The 8,487-nt window shown below is 54.1% G+C and overlaps 1 long non-coding RNA gene across 1 annotated transcript; it reads right to left on the reverse strand.

Moving 5' to 3' along the window:
* Window positions 1-6,276: 6,276 nt before the first annotated feature.
* On the reverse strand, window positions 6,277-8,471 carry LOC147580522 (uncharacterized). The gene is made up of 2 exons (XR_015253023.1): window positions 8,277-8,471; window positions 6,277-7,180 (listed from the first exon to the last, which is right to left on the reverse strand). It is a non-coding gene; the product is annotated as an uncharacterized LOC147580522 (long non-coding RNA).
* Window positions 8,472-8,487: the final 16 nt, after the last annotated feature.

The raw sequence follows: 8,487 nt of genomic DNA on the forward strand, positions 1-8,487 counted from the left end.
GGACTTACCGTGTCCAGTGAAGTGTGACAAAGGGCAGGAACTTTTAAAATCTTTATTTGTTTTAGAGAGAGAGCGTGTGCGCGAGCAGGAGAGGGGGACAGAGGGAGAGAGAATCCCAAGCTGACTCCAGGCTCAGTGCAGATGGTCACTGGGCTCCATCCCACAATCCTGGGATCATGGCCTGAGCCGAAATCAAGAGGGTTCCTACACCGACTGAGCCACCCAGGCGCCTCACCGGGGACTTCTAAGCAAATGCCAAAGACCACAGCAAACAGAGCCACTGCTAAGTCCTTCCAGGAATCCCACCCATACATGTGTTATTTCCAACCCCAGGACCGTTGATCCTACTGGCATTATCTGCATTTTATAGGTGGGGAAACAGGCTGAGAGAGGATCAGTAACACTCCAGGTCCTACAGCTGGGAAGCAGCGGGACTGGGCTGGACTCAGGTGCTGACTCAGCCTGCTGTTCCACACCTGGACTTCCATGAACTCAGCATGTTATGCTTTAAAAATAGATGGTTCCTTTCTTTAAGCACGTGGGAGGCTCCACCCCCAGAGTTTCTGATTTAGTATGTCTGGAAGGCCCAGAATGTGGGGGTCTAACAAGATCCCAGGTGTTGCTGGTGCTGCTGGCCCCGACCACACTTTGAGAATCATCGCTGGAGGTTAGAGGCTCCAAGTTTGGCAGATTTCCCAGGTGTTTCTACATGTTCCTTTTACCTGAGGTTCCTCTTTGGGGTTTACCTAACATTTTGCCACCTTCAGGTGAGAACAGCAGCTATCAGCTAAACAGACAAGCCACCCTGTTCAAATCCAAAGAGTCACGAGAGGCGATCAGAAGGGCAGGAAGCAATCCAGAAGACGTGCGATGGGGTCTCAGCCGTGGGAAAGAAGGCAGGCTATGTGACCAGTAATTCAGAGACTGTGGAATTTTAGAGCAGAGACACCTTTGTAAGAGTCTCTCTGCACCTCCCTTTTCTCCCGTGTGAGAGAGCTGGGGAGACGGGAGCCCCCTTAGACCACACAGTCGCTGTTACACGTTTCCTTCTCGTCATCTTCGACGCCACGCTGCCCATGAGCAGGCCGGAATTCAGTGTTCAGATCCTGCCCGGGTACATTGTCTAACACGCTTGCGTATTTGTGTGACATGCGCTCCATGCAGAGAAGCCAGAACCTCTGTGAAGAAGACTAGGTTTTCAGTTCTGTGATTCTGTCTTCACAACCCCGTGAAAGTTCCCTTAAAACCTCCGTGATCACTATTGCAGTGGCAATAGTGGAGGAGGCCCTCTGTCCTAAACTATTACAGCAGTGCCGTGAGGAGGGCAAGTTACAGTCCCATGTTACAGTTGAGAAAGCCTGGGCTCAGAGAGGCAGAGTGACCTGCCTGGAGCCACCCAGCAAGGAAGGGGCAACACAAAACATTTTATCCACGCCTCTTAAGTCTGTAGAGTTGGCCTTATTGCCCATTTCACAGATGAAGCAATAGTCTCAGAGAAGAGCTGCTCAGTTGGTAACAGGTGGATTTAAGTCTTGATTACACGATGATGGGAACACGGGGTTACCACTGCTTCCGGGAGCTCGACTCCTAGTCAGCTGCCGTCTTATAAATGACACGCCCCGAGAAGGTATGCCGAGAGGGAGCTGAGGGTCCCATGGGGGCGCCCGGCACTTTGCAAGCACTCATTAAACGTTGGCTTTTTCCATTTCTGACTCCTTCCATAAAGTTTAAAAGTTGGACGGAAAACGCGACGGATCAAAACCCAAGGAGTGAACTTACACAACGAAACACGAATCTCTATCCCTCTTCCCTGTCCTTCCTCCATTCTTTGTGATGAAATGTCCTTGGTCTGCAAGTAGTCTTCTACGACTTGGAGACTGAGGGGACCTCTATGACGGGGACGGAGACGCTGTCCCGGGCCGAGGCCTGGGCGGGATGTCTTCTACGGTGAAGACGCCTCCCGCAGACCCGGCCTTTGCTGTCCCGCCTCAGGGCCCCTCCTGGAACGTGCTACCACTATCTCGGCTTCTCTATCTTAGTGGCCATTCAAACCTCATTCCTCCCGGAAGTCCTATCTCTGTGCACAGAGCACTGGTCATCTTGGCCTCTCCCAAGCTGCAATTTATATTCTGGGAGCGGTTACTGGGTCCACCTCAATCTCATACACACACCCCTGCAACCGCCTATTTAACCTAACTCAGTCCTAGCACTGGACAGTTTGTCTCCTCATTTCCCCGTATCTCCAGCATTTCGCACATAGATCTTGCTACTTTGGGACGGATGCATACACAGCCTGGGGCTGTGTCTTTTGGAGGGGGCAGGTGTTGTTTCCTCTCCAACACTAGCGTTCGGGACGGCTGCAGCACATCTTATCTGGCTCTATCCCCAGGGTCTAGGACACGATGGTCTTGGTAAATAGCGAATCAACATTCTTTAAAAGCCTGCATTTCCTGGGCCTGTTCACACGTTGAATCAAGTAACTCCCCAAGTGTTCTGACGTGGAGAAGGTTTTCCTGCTGGAGGATCAAGAGACCAAGCCGTTTAGTGCAGGGCAAATGAGGTGAGCCCACCTTCTCCCCGAATGGCCCCTGTGGGCCTGTTCCGGACCCTCTGCCAGAACACATTCTGGATGTGGGAGGCTCCCAGGTGCTTGAGAACAGGACCGACCTGATGGTGACTTCCTGCCAACTGTCCTTTCAGGTGCCTTTAAAATCCTCGGGGACATCCGTGACCCCCTCCTTCCCTACCCGTACCCACCCCTCGGCACAGCCTGCTCCAGCCAGAGCCCCCACCTGTAGCACTGTATCCCCATCGCTCTGGGATCACGGTGGTGTGTCTGTCAGGAAATGACCAGGGCAGGGCACTCACCACCGGACTCAGTTTTGCCGTGGATCTGAGTCAGCTCCGGTGGCGAGCGGCAGATGAGCGGAGCTTTGCTGTTGGAGCGGGGTGGCTGAGGCGACGCAAGGAGTCTCAGGCTGAATTCTGCGCCGTGGACCGTCACCTATTAGCAAGGAGGTCCTCAGCGGCTACGTAACCTGCTCGGTGAGCACAGTGGACTCCATACCTGTCCTTTTAGGTGTCATAACAGGCGCCGACTCAGTCCAAAGCAGAAGCAACGTATTCAAGGATCAGGATCCACACAACCTTCGACTCGGGATCAGGTCACTGCGCCCTCGCTCAGCAGCCTAACCCCGAGGCCACGTGGTCCTTTAAGACCAGAGCCCATGGAGTCTCGTGCTCTGTCCGTGGGAGAGGAGAGGCCCGTGGGCGGCACCTAACACACTTGGGGGACCGCTGTCTGAGCCAGGCCAGGCGCTTTGCCCATCCGTTTTGCTAATGAGCGGATCCTCCACTGCTGGGATGGCTTCACACCGCGGAGGCATCGGAGGACGAGCCTCTGGAGTGTGGGCTTCTGGGGAAAGTCTGCCCGCCTCCAGGGAGCTGCCCTCCAAGCACGGTCCCCGGGATCTTTACAGAAGGTCTGTGAGGTCAGCATTATTATTTCCACAATGTAAAACATCGTTCGCTGTTTTCACTCTCATCTTCTCACAAGTGCACAGCGGAATTCTCCAGAAGTTTCATGCACGGTGCTGCGGCAGGCTGAACGAAGCAGCAGACACGAGAATCCAGCTGCCTTCCGCTAAATTAAGCCAGGCTTTAAAGACATTTGCAAACATGTGAAACAACGCCACTCTTCTCACTAAATGTTTACGTCTTTAAAAATATTATTTTCCATAGAAACATGTGCACTAAGCTAGCACATAGCGGGTTTATTGTTATAATTGTTTAAAACATATTTTTAAAATAGCTATTGGGGGTCATGTGCAGCTTTAACTTCTAATACGATAAATATTTAATAATCTGTATTACCAAAGTTTGGGTCCTCAAATTTTAAGAATAGTCTTGAGGGGCGCCTGGGTGGCGCAGTCGGTTAAGCGTCCGACTTCAGCCAGGTCACGATCTCACGGTCCGTGAGTTCGAGCCCCGCGTCGGGCTCTGGGCTGATGGCTCAGAGCCTGGAGCCTGCTTCCGATTCTGTGTCTCCCTCTCTCTCTGCCCCTCCCCCATTCATGCTCTGTCTCTCTCTGTCCCAAAAAATAAATAAATGTTGAAAAAAAAAAAAAAAAAAGAATAGTCTTGAGACCAAAATATCTGAGCATCATTACTGTATGGTTCAGTGAGCCTTTTCTGTTTGGGCCGGATGGGAAAGAGTTCAGGCTTTGCTGGCCCCACAGCCACGGCCTCTGGTACATCTACTCCCCTCTACTGTGGATGCGGCCACCAAACACATGGGCTTGGCGGTGTTCCAGCAAGACATTACTTAGCGACACTGCGACTCCAATTTATATAATTGAAGTCTCACAAAGTGTTACCGATTTTTATGAACTTGTTGATTTTATACACTTTTAAAAGTGTAAGTGTGAAAGCAATTCCGTAACTCCTTAGCTTAGAGGAGGCCGTGGGCCAGAGCTCACCCGTGGCCTGTAGTTTCCCAGCCCCCGCTTTCCTGACACAGGGCCCCCGAAACCTTTGCAACTTCGTGAGGGATAGGAGCGTCCTTTGTTCTAATGAGGTGACCCCGGGTGGGCTCCTGGAGGGGTCTGGTCAAAAGAAAAGTCCAGCCATGATCAGAAGTTTCGAGTTTCCACCCCCTGCCCATCCTCTTGAGAAGAGAGAGGCTGGAAGCAGAGTTAGTCATTGATCATGCCTACATGATGAAACCTCCATAAGAGTCGCACACGCGTGAGGTTTGGGGAGCTTCCGGGTTGGTGAACACGCCCATGCGCCGGGGGGGGGGGTGGGTGGTGGTGACACACCCCAAGTCCACAGGGACGGAAGCTCCTGTGCCCGGGACCCTCCCAGACCCCACCCTCTGTATCTCTGCACCTGGCTGTTCACCTGCACCCTTCGGCGCACCCCTTAATACACTGGTGAAAAGAGTTTCCCTGAGCTTGGGGGGCCACTCTGGCAAATGAACCGGACCCAAGGAGGGGAATGTGGGCAGGTCGTGTTGGCAGCTGACTGTCAGAGGCAGGAGGGACTACCTGCACCCAGTGCTGTCATGGGGACAGTCTTACAGGACTGAGCCCTTGGTCCTCGGCATGTGACAGCTCCGGAAAGATGGCGTCAGAATCGAGTTAAGCGGTAGGACACCCAGCTGGTGCTGCAGAGAGTTGCCTGTCGGGGGGAAAACCCCCCATCTGGGCCATGGGGGGCGGGAAGCAAGAGCAGACTACTTAGGGCCTGAGGCACCATGGTCGGAGCGCTGGCTTTTACTCCAAGGGACAGGTGTCGCTGGCTGTTCTGAGCAGAGGACGGTGTATTTGTCTCCTGCTTTAACAGGACCCCTAAGGCAGGACGCAGACAGTGAGGGGCAGGGGGGAGGCAGGGAGACCAGCGTGCGCGCTATTGCCCTGGTTCTGCCCAGAGAGGACTCTGGCTTAGACCTGGGAAGGCGGGGAGTGTCTGCCTGTAGCTCAACCTCAAAAAACAGAGCTGACCCTCAGGTCTTCTGACCTGGGCACCTGGGAGACTGGAGCTGCATTTCACGGAGAGGAAGGCTGAGTGAGGGAGCTGGTTCCCACTCGTCATCGCTCACACGTAGAAAGAGGTGACAAGCACAGAAGACACGTTAAGTTTTGATGTATTTTTTCTGACTATTGAACTGTAAAGAATTACCAAGATGCCAAAGAGTCTTCCCAATGGTCACCTTTGAGGGCGGTGCAGCGCTCCATTTGATTCTTTACCCTAAATCACAACCATTCCCTCGTTAATCATTCAGACTGCTTTTCTTTCAATTAATGATATTATAGACAACCCTATAATGAGTATCTTTGTGCCGATGGATCTTTGTGGGGTTTTTCGAGGGACTGATTCTCAGGAACGGATTTACGTACGAGGTGAAAGAGTAAAGACACAGAAGTCTTGAGACACACTGAACTGTTTCCAGAAAGGTGGTGGTGGTACAGTATTTGGGAGCCAGCCAGAACTCAGAGTGTAGCCATTCCACCACCAATCAGACCGTAGAGGACATGAGCATTTTATCCATACTTTCTAATAAAAGGGCCAAAGACGTTTCTAACTTTTAAAAATTTTGCATGTACTTGATTATGGTTAAGGTTGGTTAAAAGTTTCTTGGTTTCTTTGGCTGTGAAAGGATTGTTCGGGCTCCTTGCCCATTTATTTACTAAAGTTCTAATATTTAGGAAAATAAATTAGGGAAACTCTACTAAAAAAATTTGTGTTCCTTTTGTAAAAAAGCAAAAAGAAGCATTTAGCATGTGAATAAACATAATGTATTTTGCTGATTTATTAATTTAAAGGCTACCACCTTGATTAAAACCATTTTGTAGAGTACAGCACCCCTGGACGGGGTAGTGCTGTAGTCACAAACAAGGACACACCTTCCAGATCCTTCTCCTGAGTGGCAAGCATACCTTGGTCCCAACACCCCTTGCTGATGGCACATCTGGGCGCTCCCAAATGCCAGCACAGGACAAAGGCGCTTGTCCAGGGGACACTGGCCTGCATGTTGGAGGAATGCCAGAACGTCTATGAGCAGTTCTGGAACCTGTGGCCCATCGAGGGAGGGGCTCCCAGATGACGTCTCTCCAGCTGCTCGGGAAGCAGGGAGCACCTTGCCATGGGGGCTGCACCGGGCGACCTCTGAGGGCTGTTTCAGTCTGAGAACCTAAGCTTGTGAGGATTCAACGCTTTCCTGCCTCCAAGTCTTTGCTGGCACCGGTCCGTTCGGACCCCATCTCAGGCTGCTGACATCTTACCTCCTCAAGGACTGCTTTAAACACCATCTCCAAGACGGGATCTTCCCCAGCCAGCCCCACCCTGTCCAAACTCCTTCAAGCACCTGTCACTGAATTTCTGTGTTTCTCCCTCACTAGACTTGGAGGGTAGGCCTGGGCGTATTCATTACTCGTCCTCATCCAGCACTTGATGGGACTTCTCTTGGGAAGCCGTTGTTGAACTGCATGGCCCCTCACAGAAACCTAGCAGTTAGGAGAACTGTCTCAGTAATCAGGCGTCCCAGTGTAATGCCACCATCACTGCTACTCGCTGTGCCTCGGTTTCCTCATGGGGTTGACGTGAAGATTGGATATGGATTGGAGAAAGTCCTCCAATCTTTGTCTCAAAGTCACTGAGCAGCTGGATGTGCTGTTTTCTGTTCTGGAAGCAAAGCCATGACAGATCCTCTCTGGGCTTGAGGAAGATCTTCTCAAAGACACGTAGCAGGAGAGAATGCCATGAGGTCCCCAGGAGCGGGGAGGTGGGGTGGGGGGTGGGGGTCCTGAGTAGGGAGAGGGATAGGTGGGCAGGTAGTGGGTGCTTCCCAAAGGAACCAACATCCGAGCTGTCTTAACAAGTGGCTGGAATTTCAGCAGGTGGAAATGGGGGCAAAAGGGCAGTCGGACAGTCAGAATGACATGAGCATGGGGCAAGTAAACCATGGGAAGCATTTGGGGGCTGGCCAGCAGTCCTACTTGGCTGGTGCTCCAGGACAGTGGGGCTGGAAGGAGTGGCGGGACACTATGGCTGAAAATAGCGGTGAGAGGGGACTGCGAGGGGGAGCGTGGGGCCGGGGAGCCAGGCTGGTCCCTGGATGCAGCTGTGCTTGAGGGCGGGCCGTGGGGAGGAAGGGTGGTCAGGTCGCACCTGAGGGGGGGGCAGGGCAGGGTGGGGACGGAGGCGAGGGTCTGTGAACTCTTCAGGGCAGGACTGCCAGGTCAGAGGACAGGAAGGGCCGGCGGGAGGTTGGCGAAATCCCTCTGCCCTGACCAGGCCACAGACGTAGCTGCAGATTACTTTATCCCCGAGGCCTTTGGCGTCATTCCCGCCCCCCCACCCCGATTCATCACCTCTCTGGGCGCGGGGGCGGCTCCCCTCCGGACTGAGCCCTGGCAGGGCAGGGAGGGGAGGTCTCGTGTAAGTCACCCCGGCCGCGGCCCCCCCGCAAAGTGAGGCGAGGGCGGCCAAGAGGGGCCGGTTCCGGCATGATGGGCTGGAGCCGGGTCCCCGGGTTCGCCTCGCGGACCTCCTTGGCGCCGCCGCTTCCCGGCGCGTCCCCGCGAGGCCCGGAGCGCGCGGGCGGGCTGAGCGCAGGCCCGCAACACCCGCGCGTTGGACAGGACCGCGGCGGCGGCGGCCGTGCAGCGGTCTGCGCTCACTACAGACCATCGGACCCCCGGGTCCGTGGGTTACCCGTCGATGAAGCCGGCACACAATAAGCATTTGTGGAACGAGTGAGCCGTCCCATCTACCTGCACGAGACTGCAAACTCCGCGAGAGAAGCCGTAGCCTGAGCCTGCGAGTCTCGGGGAGGCGCGGGCGCCCGCAGCAGGGAGCCCACCGCCCACCCAGACCTGGACGCCGGCAGTCGGAGGCTCAGAGCTCCAACGGATTCCGACGCCGGCAGCCGCGAGGAGAGGGTGGGGCCTTCCTGGAGACACGCGCTGGGTGGCTTCCGGGTCG

Source organism: Puma concolor, chromosome B3 (genome assembly GCF_028749965.1).
Source record: "Puma concolor isolate L17-30 chromosome B3, mPumCon1.1.hap2, whole genome shotgun sequence".
In the NCBI taxonomy this organism is placed as follows: Eukaryota; Metazoa; Chordata; class Mammalia; order Carnivora; family Felidae; genus Puma; species Puma concolor.